Source organism: Poecile atricapillus, chromosome 2 (assembly GCF_030490865.1).
Source record: "Poecile atricapillus isolate bPoeAtr1 chromosome 2, bPoeAtr1.hap1, whole genome shotgun sequence".
Classification (NCBI taxonomy): Eukaryota; Metazoa; Chordata; class Aves; order Passeriformes; family Paridae; genus Poecile; species Poecile atricapillus.
The window spans coordinates 40,703,564-40,719,849 of NC_081250.1; the positions used below are offsets into that span (position 1 = coordinate 40,703,564).

General features: G+C 38.9%; 1 protein-coding gene across 8 annotated transcripts in view; it reads left to right on the plus strand.

Moving 5' to 3' along the window:
• RBMS3 (RNA binding motif single stranded interacting protein 3) overlaps positions 1–16,286 on the plus strand; it is a 709,899-nt gene that overhangs the window by 358,979 nt on the left and 334,634 nt on the right. The window lies entirely within an intron of this gene.

Below are 16,286 nucleotides of genomic sequence, written 5' to 3' on the forward strand. Positions count from 1 at the left end.
ATTTGAAATATAAAAATCCACTCTTGTTATGATATAGAACAGCAGTGCTTTTGCCATACAGTCCAAAAGACAACATAATCTCTGTATTTTGTGATCAAAAATCAGCCTTTCAAAAAGGTATCAATAAGTGAAATTTGATTTGGGGCTGATCTACAGACCTTAATCCAAATGACTGTTGTTTTGAAGCTTGCAATAGGAGTAACAATTTAGTGGGTTTCTTTCAATTTTATAACATTCTGCCTTTCCTGATTTTGATCAAAAATCCTGAAAGGCTTCCCTGAGTACACGTTATGTGGGCATGACTGGCCAGGATGGAGCTAGCAATCTTACTGAAGTGATATCCAGATTTGAGTAAAATTATGTGAACTTGAAACTCTTCCCTGTGACTTTCTGCTACTAAATCTTCTGTGGGTTGAACTGATTCACTGTTCACAGGAGAATAGTGTGCTGGTGATGTTTCGTATTTCATGCAAGCTGAAATGTGAGTGTACCTGTCTGACATTTGTACAAACTACATTCATCGACACTTTCCACATGTGACAGTCACAGATAATCCCAGTTCAAGGGACAGATCCTCAGTAGGTATAAATTGACTGTAGTCTGCTGACGTTCAAAAAGCTGTTTTGTGATACATCTTCTTGCAGTCTGACCCTTCTCCAGTTCACATAAATGCTTTCAGCTGATCAGGACTGAACTAACTATTCCTAAAGGAGCCTCACAGCTTTGGTGCTTAAGTGCTGGCCTCATGGTGTGAGGCTGTGGTGTGAGCAGTGATACTTGAATCATGAAGTTCAGAGAGTGTGTCCCTACCCCTTGTCTGCGTACGGGAAGTGCACATCAAGTATCTGAGAGCTTCCTTTTAGCACTGTGGCAAAATTTTTAATGTGCTCCACTAAACTTAATCTGATAAGATTAGAGGGCTTTGTCTTGCTGTCATGGGGTTCCTGTGTGAACAGATGCTCTTTAACAGAAATGCTGACACTCATTTTACTGATTTTTCTATCCTTTGGCTGAATGTCAGTAAGGAGAAACCAGATAGTTCTTCCAACTTTTTTTTCTAGAAAATTAAAAGAATTTATCAAAGCAGAAGAGAAAGACAATGAAGGGAAACTTAAACATTTGAAAATACAAGAATTTGTACTGGAAACTGTGGTGCATTCCCCCTGCCTCCTTTCCAGGCCACAGTGAGATCTGAGAAATGCTTAAATCTGAATTTTGCTTATACCCTTGTCTGCTTTTTAAGCAATCTCAGACACTCTTGCTCATGTCAGCAGTGTGTAGATTTTAAGTAACATATTGGAAGATATTTTCTCTACCTTTGCAGCTGGTTACACAGTAGAGGTAGATAAAGGTCCAAAGACCTTACCTCTTCCCCTGACTTCACTCCCCAAAAAAGCCTCAAACTCAGCTCTTCTCCTCAAAAACCCCATCTAAAACCAAACCAAACAGTCTTCTGCATTTTGAACAAGAAGGATTTTTCTGCTCAGAAATGTTGTCTGCTGTAGAGCTCACCTGTAGCTTACATGGCTGGGGCTTCACCAGACATTAAAGTCTTCATGTGAAAGGATCTTTACAAATGAGCAGAAGGTGCTGGCTCCTAGGCATCCTCCATAGCCTAATATTAGCATCATTTGCTGCAAAATGTGAAGTGAAAACCTTAATTCCAATACTTAAAACATATTATTATTTTGAAGTACAATATTTTTGGAGAGCTGTATTTAAGGGAAGTATTCACCAAAGCTGGCTTATGTCCAGCACACTGGTTCCCATAGGCTAGTTGCCAGTGCCTAAAATGAGCCCTTCTGAACCCATTTCCTCTGCTCTAGCATGGGACAGGGCTGCTAGCAGTATAACTATCACTTCTAATATCTCACATTTGGCAGGCTGAGGAATAATGTTCTAAACCAACAATATTTCTCTTTCAGAAAATGCTGGGAACACTTATATTTATGTGCATTATCATATCCCATCCCATTTTCAGGTTTAGAGTCCCATAAGGAGGCTACCCTTCAAGTCACGTGTAAAGTTTTTCATTTAATTGCATTTTGTGAGGTGGGTTAAGGAAGAAAAACACTTTAATCAGAATTGTTTGATAAAGTACAGGGCTGTTTTGATGAATCCTGCCTGCTTTTCTGTCTTTTTGCTGTGTGTTTTTGTTGGTGTGCATTGCACACTAAACAGAAAACAGCAGACTGGAGTACCATTGATGCTTGAAGTGCAGAGTCCATTACACGTGATGTGAGACATTTCTGACAAATGTTCTGACACTATCAAACCTTTTATCAATTTGAGAGTAACCTTGTCACAGTAATCTGTCAAACTGTTCGTATAACTAAAGGAAAACAAGTCATCATAGGCTGTACAGTAGCTGAGTAAATGAAAAAAAAATTGCTACTGGAAGATTTTTCTTTTTGTGTGGTTCTGATCCTCAGTAGTTGGTTTAACATGTGTCTAGCAGAATTTCATCAAATTCTCTTTTGCAGCAGGGAGCTGTTAGGTTGCACTGTATCTTTTGGGACTCTATACAATAACTCTTTCAAAAGTTACATCAAAAAAGAGTAAAAGTGTTAAAGCAAGCAAGAATCCGTTGTTCTTTTGTGTATGCATCATCTTCTGGATTTTCATAAACATTGAGTAAAGGAACTTCCAAAAATGGACCTTGGCTCCTCTTAACCTTTTCTCAGGTTCTTAAAAAAAGAGGCTTTATCCCTATCTGTGATCATATTGATTATCAGAACTTATTAGTCTAAAATCTAAACACTTACATATTTCATAGTAAGTATCACATAGTTATCATTTATTTCTCGAAGGTACACACTCTCTGCTGGTGCAGTGGTGTACACCATTGCATGTGTATCTGTCCAGTCAAAATATGCTTTTCATCAAAATGGAAGATAATCAGCCCCAAAATGTAACATTATAGATGGGAAAATTTGCATGGTGTGTCCCTGTGCAAGCAAAATATAAATTATTGTCTTTGAAATATTCATAATCTGTCACTTTAATTTTCATGCATTGTCTTATATTTCACCCAGAAAAATTCCAACATCTTCTTAAAAACATGCGCAGATGAAGTAGTGCCTTATTCTTATTATTATACTGGACACATCCTGTTCCTTCTAACTGCGTCTTGGTGAAGATAAGTTGAAAGAAATCTCATGCAAAGACTAAACATCTGAGCTTTATGATTTTAAAACATATTTAATTTAAAGAAGTCAGGCTGCTTCTCAAGATTTTGGTATTTCTGTTTATGTTTAAATTTCTTCACCATAGAAGATTTAGGCCCAAAATTTTTTGAAGGATAAAATAAGCTTTGCAGAAGGGAAAGAGTTCCTTTATATCTCTTCCCTTCGCTCCCCGACAAGTAATTTTAAAAAGTTGGCTAAAAACTCCAGCACTTGGCTAAAACCTAGGCGTTCTGCATTGCAGTTAAGACATTGACATGTATTCAGAAGATAATCTCTGTCCATCTTGATTCAGCCCACTTGACTTTGTATTCCAGGGTAAAATTAAAGGGCCTATTTAATTAATTAAACAACAACTATAAAAATATTTAAACCCAAAGAGAGTAAGTCTATATGCTGTTCAGGCTAACTCTTGAGGAAGATGGGACAGAAATCTCTGAGGTTTTCTGGGTATGGGAAATCCCTGCTGCATAATGATTTCCATGAGTGTTGCTTTCTTTAAATAACTTCTAGATTGATACTTTGGAGCAGATTATTCAGTGTTTTAGGGTTGTTTTGGATTAGTGGGGTAGGTTGTTTTATTGGTTTTGGTTTTTTTTTTAATTTCTTTTGTCTGAAGGTATCCCAATTGACTCCTTGACAGTTCAAGTGTGAGATTTTAGACAGTCGTTTAATTTTGAATGCCCTTGGTTTTGTCTTGTGGAACATCTGAATAAATATTCAGGCTGTCACTGTTTAGGTTCTACTAAAGGGTTAGTCCCAAGGCTAATGTAACTGAGGTTATCAACTGAAAAGTCACACATTAATTTACTTAAATTCTAGACTATTTTTGAAATGAACTGTGTGCATTCCTTTGCCCTCACAGAAACAGGCCGAGTTCACTGAGTTTTCAGAGGGGTTCAAGGTGCCTTTCAGGATAGGTTGTCTCGTTTATAGCTGCAACAAGTACAACATTTCCATTAGACCAAGCCTTATAGCAAGTTCATGATGGTGATTCCTGCCATGTGTTAAGGCAGCAAGAGTTATATATTCCTGACTATTTTTATTTTCCTTTTATTTTGTTTAAATAACAGGACAATATTTTATATTCTAGTATATGAAAACTGATGAAATGAAGGCATGGGGAAAGTAAATTGCTTTATTTTCTTGCTTCTTACTGCATTGAAAAGTTAATTAAAAATAATTACTGTGAACTATAGATAAAATAAAGGTTAACTGAAATACAATTGCTGTAGTGAGCTCAGGACCAAAACAATCTCTGTGGTAAATCTGTTCCACAATGAAGTCAGAGAAATTTATACCCAGTGTAAACTGATGTTCTCATCCTGACCCTGGTGAAAACAAAACCCAAACTATCTGAGACTTACAGACTTACAGAGTATGAGGCTGTGTCTGCTCCTCAATTTTCAAGAAGAAATCTTTGGAGTGGTAAAGGAATTTACTGCATTCTGTAACATTCTGTATGTTAAAGCAATGTGCACACTGTCTGCCATATTAATTCAAACAGAACCACAACCTCCTTCTCTCCTGTAATTAATATCGGCTGACACCATTGCTCTGTGATACAGCAGAGACTGAGAGGGCATGAAGGTGAGAGCACTCCTTCAGTGGGATTAGTTCATATAGGAACCATGTGGCATCACAGGGACTAATTCCTGCTTAAACTCCTGGTGAATATTTTGGTTCAGTGTATCCTGGTAATATGAGAATTGGGAATAGCTATGAAATCTGCTGAAGAGATCAGTCTTCATGAGAGCTAAAGAAATGCCCACACTTGAGGAGAAAAAAAGAAAAAACCCAGAACTCCCCCTCTCCCCTCCCCTGGATTTTCTTTGTTATTCCGAGTAAAATCAGGAAAGCAAAGTCCTAAGAAGGGTATACTGCTGGACCAAGCACCCCGCTGGACTAATGTGCTGATAGAAAGCAAGGAGGGAACTACATGAGTGTATTCCTCTCATTTGTTCATGTTTGCTTCTCCACACCAGATGAAAAAACACTGATTGGTTAGATTGGAGAAACCTGTATTCTTCCCAAGTTCTTTATATCATGGACCTTTCCTAAAAGTTTATTGAGAGGGACAGGATGGGAAAAGAAGGTTATTTTTTTTTAACTCAAAATGCTTTTGATCAGAAGCCAAATGGTGAATGCTAAGGATGCATAAAGTAGGTATAAAAGCAGAGAAACTTGATGCTGTGGGCATGATTTGTTAATTTTTGCATTCAAGACATCTTTATAGTGATGATGCTTATCAGTGCTGTGAGAAACATTGAGGGGTTATTCTCTAGGAGAAAAACGATGCAAGGCAGTGACCTTGAATTTCCTTTGAGCAACATCTTCATTGTCAAAATGAGTTTCTTTGCAGTTTTGCAGTCAGTTATATGAATGCTATATTTTTGCAGTGTGTAAATATGGACATGGATGTGTGCAGGTTTTTGCCTGATATAGTTGAAAAATTATTTGTACATTCATTGCCATTGAAATAATCCCCAAACGCCTTCCATTGTTAGAAACAAACATTAAAGCTGCCTCAGTAGGTAATGAACCAATACTCTTCTTACCTTGCCTCTTTCATCAGGGAAAACAAAACTTTAGGTCAGCAAATGCCCACAGCACTGCAGAGAGCTCCATCTGGGATGTGAACATACCCATTGTCAGGAAGAAAGGCAGAAAAATAATCTGCGTAAAAATAAATGAGCACCTGCATTCTCCTCTGTTTTGAATGTGCCTGTCTTTTCACTGGAGTGTGACAGAGTGTCAGTGAGAGTTTCTCATCTCCTTTCAAGTTGGATGAACCTGATTTAATGGAAGATATGGGAGGAGGCAGCACTTTCAGACACTGCTGCTGGAAATATTTCTTCTGATAAATTTTAATTAAAGTCCTTGTGGAATAAAAAAGAAAGAAAAAGAAAAAAAATAACCCCACAACTAAAAAATGAACTCAGAAATATTGAGTTTTCTGTAGGAGTGTGAAGGGCATAACCATACCAGCTACTTGTTTTGCTTACTGTGCAGGAGTGGTGTTGAGATAGGAGGGCAACACGGTTAATGAGCTTCTCCTAACCTGTTTTGAGATGTATGTTTCTACCATTTCTTTCCTTGTCCTCTTTCTTTCTTTACTTCTCCAGCATATTTTTTGTGCAGTCAGTCAACTGTGGCATCACTGTCCGTTCACGAGACTACTGCTGCAGCCATTTGAGTCTGAAAGAGCTCATGGCCAGAAACTGTCCAAAGTACAGACAGGCTCTCCACCATACAAGTCTGTGGGACATGTCTGTTTTTGTAATGTGGATGTTCCCTGTGAAAGGGCTTCCATAACCATGGATCTCTTGACAGTCTGAATTGTTCAGCCCCTTAAGGTGTCTTGTAAAACTCTGATGCTTGGCTTCTGTTTTCCAGTGAGGGGGCTGGCTGAAATGCTGTTGGTTTGATAGAGGTTGCTTCACTGCTGTCCTTTACGTCATAGTGCTGTTTTGTTAGGGTTTTTTTTAGTGGCAATGCAAGTTCTGGTTATCTTTATTTCTTCTGTTTTGAAGCTTATCCATGTGTTTTAGATTTGTCTGCATTTTTGGTGTTTGTTCTCCTAAATTCCATGGTGTCAGGTTCAGTGTGTCTTTCTGATCTCATATCCTTTGAGAGTTGATGGCAGCAGTTGGAGAGCAGAGCCAGTTGCTGTCTTACATGTGCAGAGAGTGGAGACGGAAGTTCTGTGACTGGCATGTGGTTTGTACTCCTTAGGAGTCACCAGCTTTTGAGAGGAGATGGAGACATGCTGTTCACGTTCTGACATTTGTGTAGCAGAAATGTTTCTGTAACCTTTTCCTTGAAGGTATGACGCAGATAATGTTCTGCTCTGTTTGAGAACTACATTGTCCTAAAGCTTTGCTGCAAGAAAACAATACCAGCTATGCTTAACAACCCCCCTCCCCAAACCAAGAATAACCTGGGCACTGCTTCCAGCTAATGGCAAAAACCTTAATGCATGCCTACAATTTCTATGCAAGGGGAAGTGGCAGGCCAACTTTGGTGGCAAGGCTATTGAATATTATCAGCACGAAAACAAAAATGTCATTGTGCTCAGCCGCTAGACTTTCTCATACCATTCCAAACAAGCATCGACAAGAGCTCTGTGCTATGTAGCATGCAATGTCCTTCATTCCAAGTATTTGGTAACTTCCCAGAATTATTTGTGTGACAAGTGCAGCTTGTAGATTTGTGTTAAAAGCTGTAAAGGCTTTAATTTTTTTTAAAGATGTTCACTAGAGAAGGAATTTCGTAGAATTGTTGCAACCGTGTCAGAGGTTTTTCTATTTGCCTCGTTAGACAATGGAACGATGGAATGTTTTGAGCCTAATTTTTAAAAGATGTTGAACTGACAGAGATCTAAAAAGGTTTTTTCTGTCTTGAACGTCTATTTTCTGTCCCCCCATCATGAGCTCTAGGGAATGTGGAGACCTCTGCGTTCTGGTTCTCTTGGAAGGTAATCTAGTCACAGCTCTGGGAGCAACCCTGAATAAAACAATGAAGGCAATAGCTATGTGGAATTATAGGACCTAGTCTGAAATAAGATTTCTGCCAACAGACACCCAATTCTGTGGAAGCTTCATGGAAGCACAGCAGTCTGTTCAAATAGCAGTTATTGCAGGATCACAGGCATGTTATTGTTTCAGTGTAATACAGGTAATAAGTGAAGCATTTATGGCTATTACTGCCTGGTGATCACATTAAAAAAAAAAAAAAGAAAACAGACATGCTTTCCTTACTTCAGCTTCCCAGTTCAGCATTTCCACATTCTCCTGGGATTTTAATCCAATTATGAAACTTCAATTATTTTCTGTAATTCATTGATTCAAGAAGAACATTAACTTTTTAGCTTCTTTATAGTAGGGAACTAATAATTAAAAGGGATAAAATTATTCACAAAGTCATAGAATTTAAGATCCAGAAGAGACCAAGGGATGGTCTACCATAATTTTCTGGTTGATTCAGATCTGTAAGTTTCCCTCCTTTGTTCCTGGACTAAACATAGAAATTTATTTTCATGTAAAGAATGTGTTCCAGAAAAGCACCCACTCTGGAACTGAAGATATGAAAACTACAGCAAACCTACCACTGTTGCTAAGAGTTTGTTCCTGTTAACCATGTTCCCTGGTCAGAATTTCTAACCCACTTGCAAATCAAGTTTATGGTCTTAATTTTTTTGCTGTTTATTCTTGGTGTAATGAGGTTAAAGATATCTCTGAGTCTCTTGCTCCATTCTTCTCCCAGACGCACTTATGCAGTCACTTCTCAGAATTTTTTCTTTAAGAATCCAAATAGATGGAGCAATTTAAGTATCTGATTGTAAGACAGTTTTCTCCAGCCTTTGGATAATTTCATCAAGGACTGCAGGCATAATTTAAATGTTTTTAAAACTATTTCATGTTTATGCACATTCGTTATTATATTTAGTTTTTGTATGTGTCCTTAAGTGGATGAATTGTAATACTGGAACATCTGTGTTCTTGAGCAGGAGAATACCCAAAAGCTCAATATACACTCAAAATACTCAAATACTCAAAGGAGAATACTCAAAAGCTGCTGTAGTGTCTTAGTAGGAGTGTCAGGAGGTGCCACATGCACTCTGTGAGATCACAGAACGCTGGTACTGAAATTATGGCAGAAGCAGAAGCTCATCCCTAAATCCCTGGGGTTTTGATTACCTGTAATTTTAAGCCATGTCTGTCCATCCTCGTCTGTGAGCAACAAAACCCCACGGAAGGAGAAAACTGCAGCGCTCTTGAAGCTTTACTTTTCAAACTGAGGAATTTGGATCTAAGCCATACCTAATAATTTCTCTACTCACCTTCAATGTATCAGGTCTCCTCTGCTTTACTTAAATCAACACCAAATTTAGAATTGCCAATTAAATGGACTATGGCTAGGAAGTTTTTAAAATGATAATAATTTAGCACAAACATTTCAATATAAAGTTTATTAAGTGCCTTAGGAACAAATGAAGTGCCTTATAACAAATGAATTCCTATCACATATATGAACATACTGCCAGTTCAAGGACATGAAGGATTCATATAGGACAGACTCTTGACTCAGAATAGGATGAAGTCAAGGCAAGTGCTTCTAGATAGAAAGGAAAAATGATGCCTATGATGGAAAAAATGGAAAATGACCCAAGTTCTTGGTGGGGTTTAAATGAAAGCAGGGCACTATACTCATGCCATGTATTTGGTCATTGCCTAACATAAGAATTGGACTACAGACAAAACTGTTAGCAGGTCTTATAGATGCAGGAGGCAGGTTGTAATGATACAGCTATCATCACTTTCAGGGACTGTGGTTGCTCCAACTCTCTTTTCATGGAGGGTAAGAAAACACTGTCTCTTTTATAACATGGGATTTGCAAGTGTTAGTAATGATTCCTGTTTGTTTGTTGGTTCTTACTTGAATGTAGATATAGAGAAACAAGAATTTCTCTCAATCACAAGACTACATTTCTCACCCTTCCTGTGTCCCTGCCATGCTGTTCCCATGGTCCATTGAGGATATGGGGCTGCTGTTAGTTCACTGTTAGCAGCTGAATCTCCCACTGGTCAAGTATAGCATACAGACATTTTGTGGTGAGAAAGAGGTGGATTAGAGAGGCAGGAAGTGTAACTACAGCTCATTGCAACTGCTTGTATGACGTTGTCTGCCAGTGTGTAATGAGCCAACTATGTGGAGCAGATGTAAACTCCACATTCTCCCTCATTCTTTTTTCCATTGCTCCTCGTCTCCCTCTTCTCTAATGCAATCCTCCTCTAAAGAGGGATGTGTCTGCAGGGTAGTCAGGCTCATAATTTGCTTAGGAGGTACTGTTTAGGAGTGCAAAGGTATTGATGAGAAACTCATGTTAAATTTCCCTTTGGAGGCTGCCATGGAGTTTTTACAATTCACGTACGTGTGGCATTTTAATCTCTCCACAAAGACTTCAGAAGGGGATTTTTAAAGCACCGTGCCACTAGTTAGTAGCTGTCACCAGTGTGTGAGGCGTGCTCTCAGTGGACAGTTTAGCAGCCCTGTGTTGCACCTGGAGCCAAAAGGTCGCCAAGTAAAAAAAAATCTCTATCTTTTCAAGCTGCCAAGTCACGGCAGCATCATGTAGGACTCTGGATGTTGAGCCTGGGAGAGAGATCTCTGCATCTCAGCAGACTTTCAGGCCTGGGGATGTTTTTTGGCTGAGAGATATGCTGTGGCAGGCTGCCTGGTGGGGACATCGAAGCAAATTGGATGTGTTGAGGGCTCTTGGGATTCAGGCTGTGTGCCAGCAGTAAAGTGCTTGTCCCCTCCTTACGAGGTAGCCCTCCAGTCCTGCTATCAGGAGGGCTTCAGCTGCTCTGCTTAATGGTATTTATGAGTATAAGCAGTAAAGTCTGCTCTCCTGTTACACAGAAATCCACTAATGCTGGCATCAGGAGTGGCGGGTAATTCGATCACACCCACAGAAATGATATTAATGTAACATTAAAGGGCTGCGTAGACCAGCAAAAGACAGGAAATTATGGAGTTCAGGCTTGAAACTTTATCCTTAGCTCACCCACATTGTGTCGAGGTATTTGGAAATTTCCACAGAGCGTGTGATTTTCTGGGACCTACAGTGCTGTTTGTATGCAGAGGATTTCATTGGTTAATATCAGCCAGCATTATTGAGAATTATGACAAGAAATCACAGCACAATTATGCAAAGGGTACCTGGACAATGTGAGATTTAAATATGAACATCTTGGTTTGGGCAGTTCCCACCCCAGCTTTTCTGAAGCGCTGCATCAGGCATTTACTATGTTGACATTTTTCAAATCAAGTTGCAGTTCAGTAGCTAAGGCCCTCTTCCAGTTTCAGAACTAATTTTAAGAGCTGTGGTTTTTATGATCATAGTAACTGAAAAAGTTTTCTTTTGTTTAAAATTTACATTTTGATTTAGAGACACTGCTCCTGTTTATTTAATGTGAATGCACTGGAACCAAGCTGAATACTAAACAGAACCCACAAAAGCCAGCTCTATATCCATCTTTAGGTTTTATGAGTATTTTTCCTTATTTTTGGTCCTGCTGAAACTAGTAATGTAGCTTGTGACTTTTAGTCCTGCACTGTACCTCCCTGTAGCAGCAGGGACAAAGGGAAATTCTTGCAAGAACTCCATGGGTCAAGGAGGAGACAGGGAGTCAGTTTAGAGTCTATCCACAAGATGTTTACAGAAAAATAGTTTTAAGCAGTTTTTTAGCAGTTTTGTGAGTACAGTCATTTTGTTTTACCCATTAGCATCAAAGACACCAAGAGTTAAGGGGAGAATTGTCTGTCACTCCAAGGATGGGATGTGGCTGCAGTCAGATGTGAGGCAGCAGATCTCCCAGGAACGGTGAAGCCAGCAGGTGCATTACTTGCAAAGCAGCTAAAATGGCAAGAAATGCAGCACCCATGTATTTTCTCACATCTTCAGGCAGGTTGTGCAATCTGTGCTGAAATGCATTCTGCCCTTGAATAGCCTGATGCCAGTCCTCCGGTAAAACCTGTATGAGTCCAAGTAACATCTGATTAGGATTTCTTCCTGTGTGGGGGAAGAAGGGAACTACCTCCTCTGGGAGAAAGGAAACTAAATAATGGTTGTTAACCTGGGAGAGATTTAAAAAAAAATCAATCTAATGCAGTGGAAGTAAAGAGTGACAGAAACCAGCAAGAATAATTTTATTCTTGTAATAGCTCATTTGGGGATTTTGTATGGTGTTTTCTGGGGACGATGAACTCTTGGAATGGTTGAGCTCTGAGGCTGTTAGAATTTTTCCCCATGTGCTTTCTGTGCTAAGGAGCTGGGAGGAGTGCCACCGTGTCTGTCTGTCTCTGTGGTGAACAGGATGGTCATTAATGACCATGCATAGAACAGTAGGATGGCTGTATCCTAGGGGAAATCAATTTTCTGCAGAGAGCCAGGCTTGTAAAGAGTAGAAAATTTCCACTGAAGGGGAGGAGGGGAAAGGGAGACAAAATTGGAAGAGCTGGGATTAAAAAATACAAAGGCTTCAAAAGTAAGGGAAGACTCAAAAGGCTTTCTGTTCAAGGTGGCTTTTTTTTTTTCCCCCTGTCAAAATTGAGCAGGTCTTGAACATACTAATCTTAGAGGTGGGCGAGAAATCAGTCTCTGGGAGAAGGTCAGGGATGGGGGACATGAGGAGATTGGGGAGAGTACTGCCTGGGGTTTAAACAAATTATGATTCTATTTTCCTTTTTTAAAGTGCATTTTTCTTTTAGATGGAGAACAAACATGCAGAATTCAGTCAGTCGTGTGCATTTCACATTCACAGTGTGCAGTTCTTGAAGGAGCCTCTATTGAAGATGCTTCTGGGTTTTAAAGCCATGCAGTAAAACCTGGGACCAGGTCAAAGCCAGCTGAGGTATAGCTCCATGTTCTCCTGCAAAACTGGCATGACTGCAGTGTGGATGGCTCCTTGTGTTCCTCACCATATGCAGGTGCAGATGCTGAAGTTCAGGCAAAAGCTTGAATTTTTCTGACATTCTCCTCTCTTATGCTTTTGTGTCTCTTCTCTGAATCAGTTTCACTGCGACATTGAGTGTCTCTCAACTTTGGGTGGCCCTGAGGCTATGAAAATTCTCCTTCCTCCCTGCCCCTGCTGTAATAGTTTGCTTCACTCTCATTTCTGCGAATTTCCTTCTAATCCAACCTTGCTGTTCCTTTTGCAGAGCTTGAAAAAAACTTGAAAGTTTTTTCAAGCTCTGATATGAGACTAAAATGACAGCATCCTAGAGGAAAAAAAAAAGCTATTTCACAGGGGAGATAAGGGAACTAAGCTGCAACTGGTGTTAAATATCATCATTCAGATAACAGCATTAATAAGAGTATATTTTCTTAGACTTTTTAAAGTATGTTTGTGTATCTTAAAAATGTAAGCAGACATAAACCTTTGCATCTTAAACAAGAGGATGATTCTTTCCTGACTCTGCTCAATATTAAAGGCTAAACCAGAGATAAGATAGCATACCATAAACATGGAAGCTTGAACAAAGAAACTGTTGTCCTGAGAATGTGGGAATCAAAAAGAAACTGAAATCTGAACATAGGAAATTGTCTTACAAAATGGAATGTTGCATGTAGAGTAACATTTAATGGCTCTCAGGAATTGCAAAACAAGGCAAATCCACAGGTTTTTCTCTTGATCTCTGTGGTCTCTGGAGCAAGCCCAAGTAAAGCGAAGGGCAAATGCATATGGGAAATGAGTAGCTAGAGCAGACCTTTTCTTTTTGCCTTGGTTTCTTATTCAAGATGTTGGTCTTTTGAGAACTTTCTTTCTTGAACAGCAGAAGGGGAAAGGGTCAGAAACTCCCAAGGTCTGAGTAAGTGGGAGGAAAGGGTACAAATGCTATTGATGAATAAGATGTTTCAGGAATGCATAAATATATGGTGTGATACTGCAAGTGCTAGGTTGATAAAAGCTGGCCATTGGGTGCATTCAAGACCGTCCAGGATATGAATTCAGTCATTCACAGTTGTAAATATTTGCAGAATACTTGCCTGTTTCTTGTAGAATGTGTGTTTGAGTCCATGAAGAATGACTGTGACCTTTTTATATAGGCTTTGTGCTTTCACTGCTTCGGATGGGATGTTCAAAAAGTAGTCAGCTTGCTGCTTTAGGTGATCACTGTAAATTTTGTGTTACTAATTTTTAAACCCAGCACCTTTGGGAGATTATATTGGCAGAATAGATATGCTGGAATATAATTCATCTGTATAGGAAATACTTGTTATTTATTTGTGTGATAATAGTGAGGGGTCAGCTGTGGGGTTTTGATCGACCTTTAAATCTAGCTCTTTTTATAAAGTGGGGAATAGATCATAGGCTGGATTTTTTCCTTGCTATAATTTTTTTTTCTTGGGGTTGTTTTCTGGGACCCAAACCACGCAACTGTCAAGCAGTGTTCTTAACTTTGCTGAGGTTGTTCACTAATATTTGATGAAGACGTAGCCCTTGGTTGTGCCTTGCCTCAAAGTTTTATTGTTAGGTTCACAGTATTTGTTTCTTAAACCCTTAGTTCCTTAGGCATGTGATACGGTAGAGATCTCATCTTTCAATTCTTATAAAAGTGTAGGTTTCTTTCCCTCATGGCTCTAAAGAGAAACATGAAAATATAGCCTGAGTCTATCACAAAGGCTTGAAATATATAAGCAAAAGAAAAGGATGTCTCATATTTATTTGTAATTTTTTAATGTTATAATAAACTTCATAACCTTTTCTTGTGCATTAAAGGGCAATTGACAATACTATGCTCCTTGACCAGTTTCAGGAAGATGTGGATTTATCCCAGTGAATCACAGTTCTTTCTCTCTCAAGTATGCCCAATACTCAGAATGAGGTCTCAGATTTTCCATGTGTATCTTTATATGGTTTGAGGATTGTATCTTATTTAATTAGTTTATTTGAAAATGCCTGAATCCAGTAATATACAAAAGTCTTTTCTTGAGGGCTCCCAAGCAACTGAAACTAAATTGCTTCCAAATTCAGCATTACTGGTCAGATTTCAAAATGGGCTCACTGTGTTTTTTCAGTGAGTCTTTTGTTCCTGAGGTAAAAATTTTCAGCAGAAACATAAAATATTTAAATTCTTGTGCCTTTCTGTAGATCTGGCCATGGATATTTCAGAAAGGATGGGCTACAATGCATCTCTTTATTGCTTTCCATCTAGGGTTCTGCTTAGTAGGACCAACCAAACGTCCTTTTAAGGACAGAAGACTCTATGGATATAAAAAGTTTATTTCCTTAGTGAATCCCATGGCTTGTCTCGTCCCTTCCTGGTCCTTGTTGGCTGTTTTTGAGCACAAAGTGAACTACAGCAGAGCACAGCAATTGCCAGTTGGCTTTTCTTCTGTAGAAGACTCATGGCCAAGGTGTCCAGTGGAAGCAGTTGGCACAAACCGTGAGATTTTGGTCAACTAAAATTTTAAAATTTTGTTTTTCTTAGGCTCAGAAATGTTGACTGATGATCAGAGAGCTACAGGATGTGCTAGCTGTGCTGCACAACCTGCCCCTTGATGTTTTCTCGAAGTAGAACTTCAGCACTTAAAGACATGGAGCAATTGCTGTATCAGTGTAAATTAGGGCAGCCCTTGGAGCCAGCAGAAAGATACCACATTTCTGGAAAGCAAGAGTCTGATCCAAAGTGAAGTTTTTAATAAGCTCTTCCCCTCCAAAGATATTTATCCACCTGATGTAGTGAGGCTAATATGTTCAAATATGTCCATCTGTCTTTGGATAATAGAATGAAGAAGTATTTATACAATTGGCATAGACTCTAAACTAAATATATTTTTTAAACCTGTAAATGTGTTTTTGTATCAGGTGACTCTTAATTTAAAGCTTCATTCACTTGCAAGGTTTTAGTGGATTTGAAAACATAAAAAGTATTATTACATGATTCATGCAGCTTCACCTAATTTGAATTTAATTGTTGGCATAACTATCACTCAAGAGAAGGTTTTGGTGAATACCTGGGAGTTGTGGTGAGTTACCAGCCAGAGCAGATTTGTCTTCTTCAAGCTAATTATTGTGATGGTTATAGGCCTTGCACTGAGGAAAGCAAAGCCCTGGCTGACTGGCAACATGCGCTTGTAGTTCTGTGTGCATTTATTTGCTGTATCGAGGCCGTAGGGAGGACTTTCCACACCAAACAAGAACATTAATTTGTGGGCCTACAAACATGGTTTAACCTTGAGAAATGTTGCTCATCCTGTTTAAATTCAACATGCCTGAAATTGTACACGCGCATGAGTATTTAAAAATACCACGAACAAATAGCTTATCAAATCTGTTTTCACACACTCTCCTGAGCCTGTCATTATGTTAGAGTTGTACAAATAAATGGACTAAAAAATCTTTGCTTTTGTAAATATACTAGATGGAATTAAAATTCAAAAAAACTCAAACCCAGAGGTATTCTGTCCCAGTTCTGGGTAAGCAGTGTGAACTTTTGCCCGCATAATTGTAAAAATCCAAATCCAAACTCTCATTGTTTCTTCTTGAAAATTTCAGGCAGAAAAAAAAAATATGCTTCTCTGTGACAGTT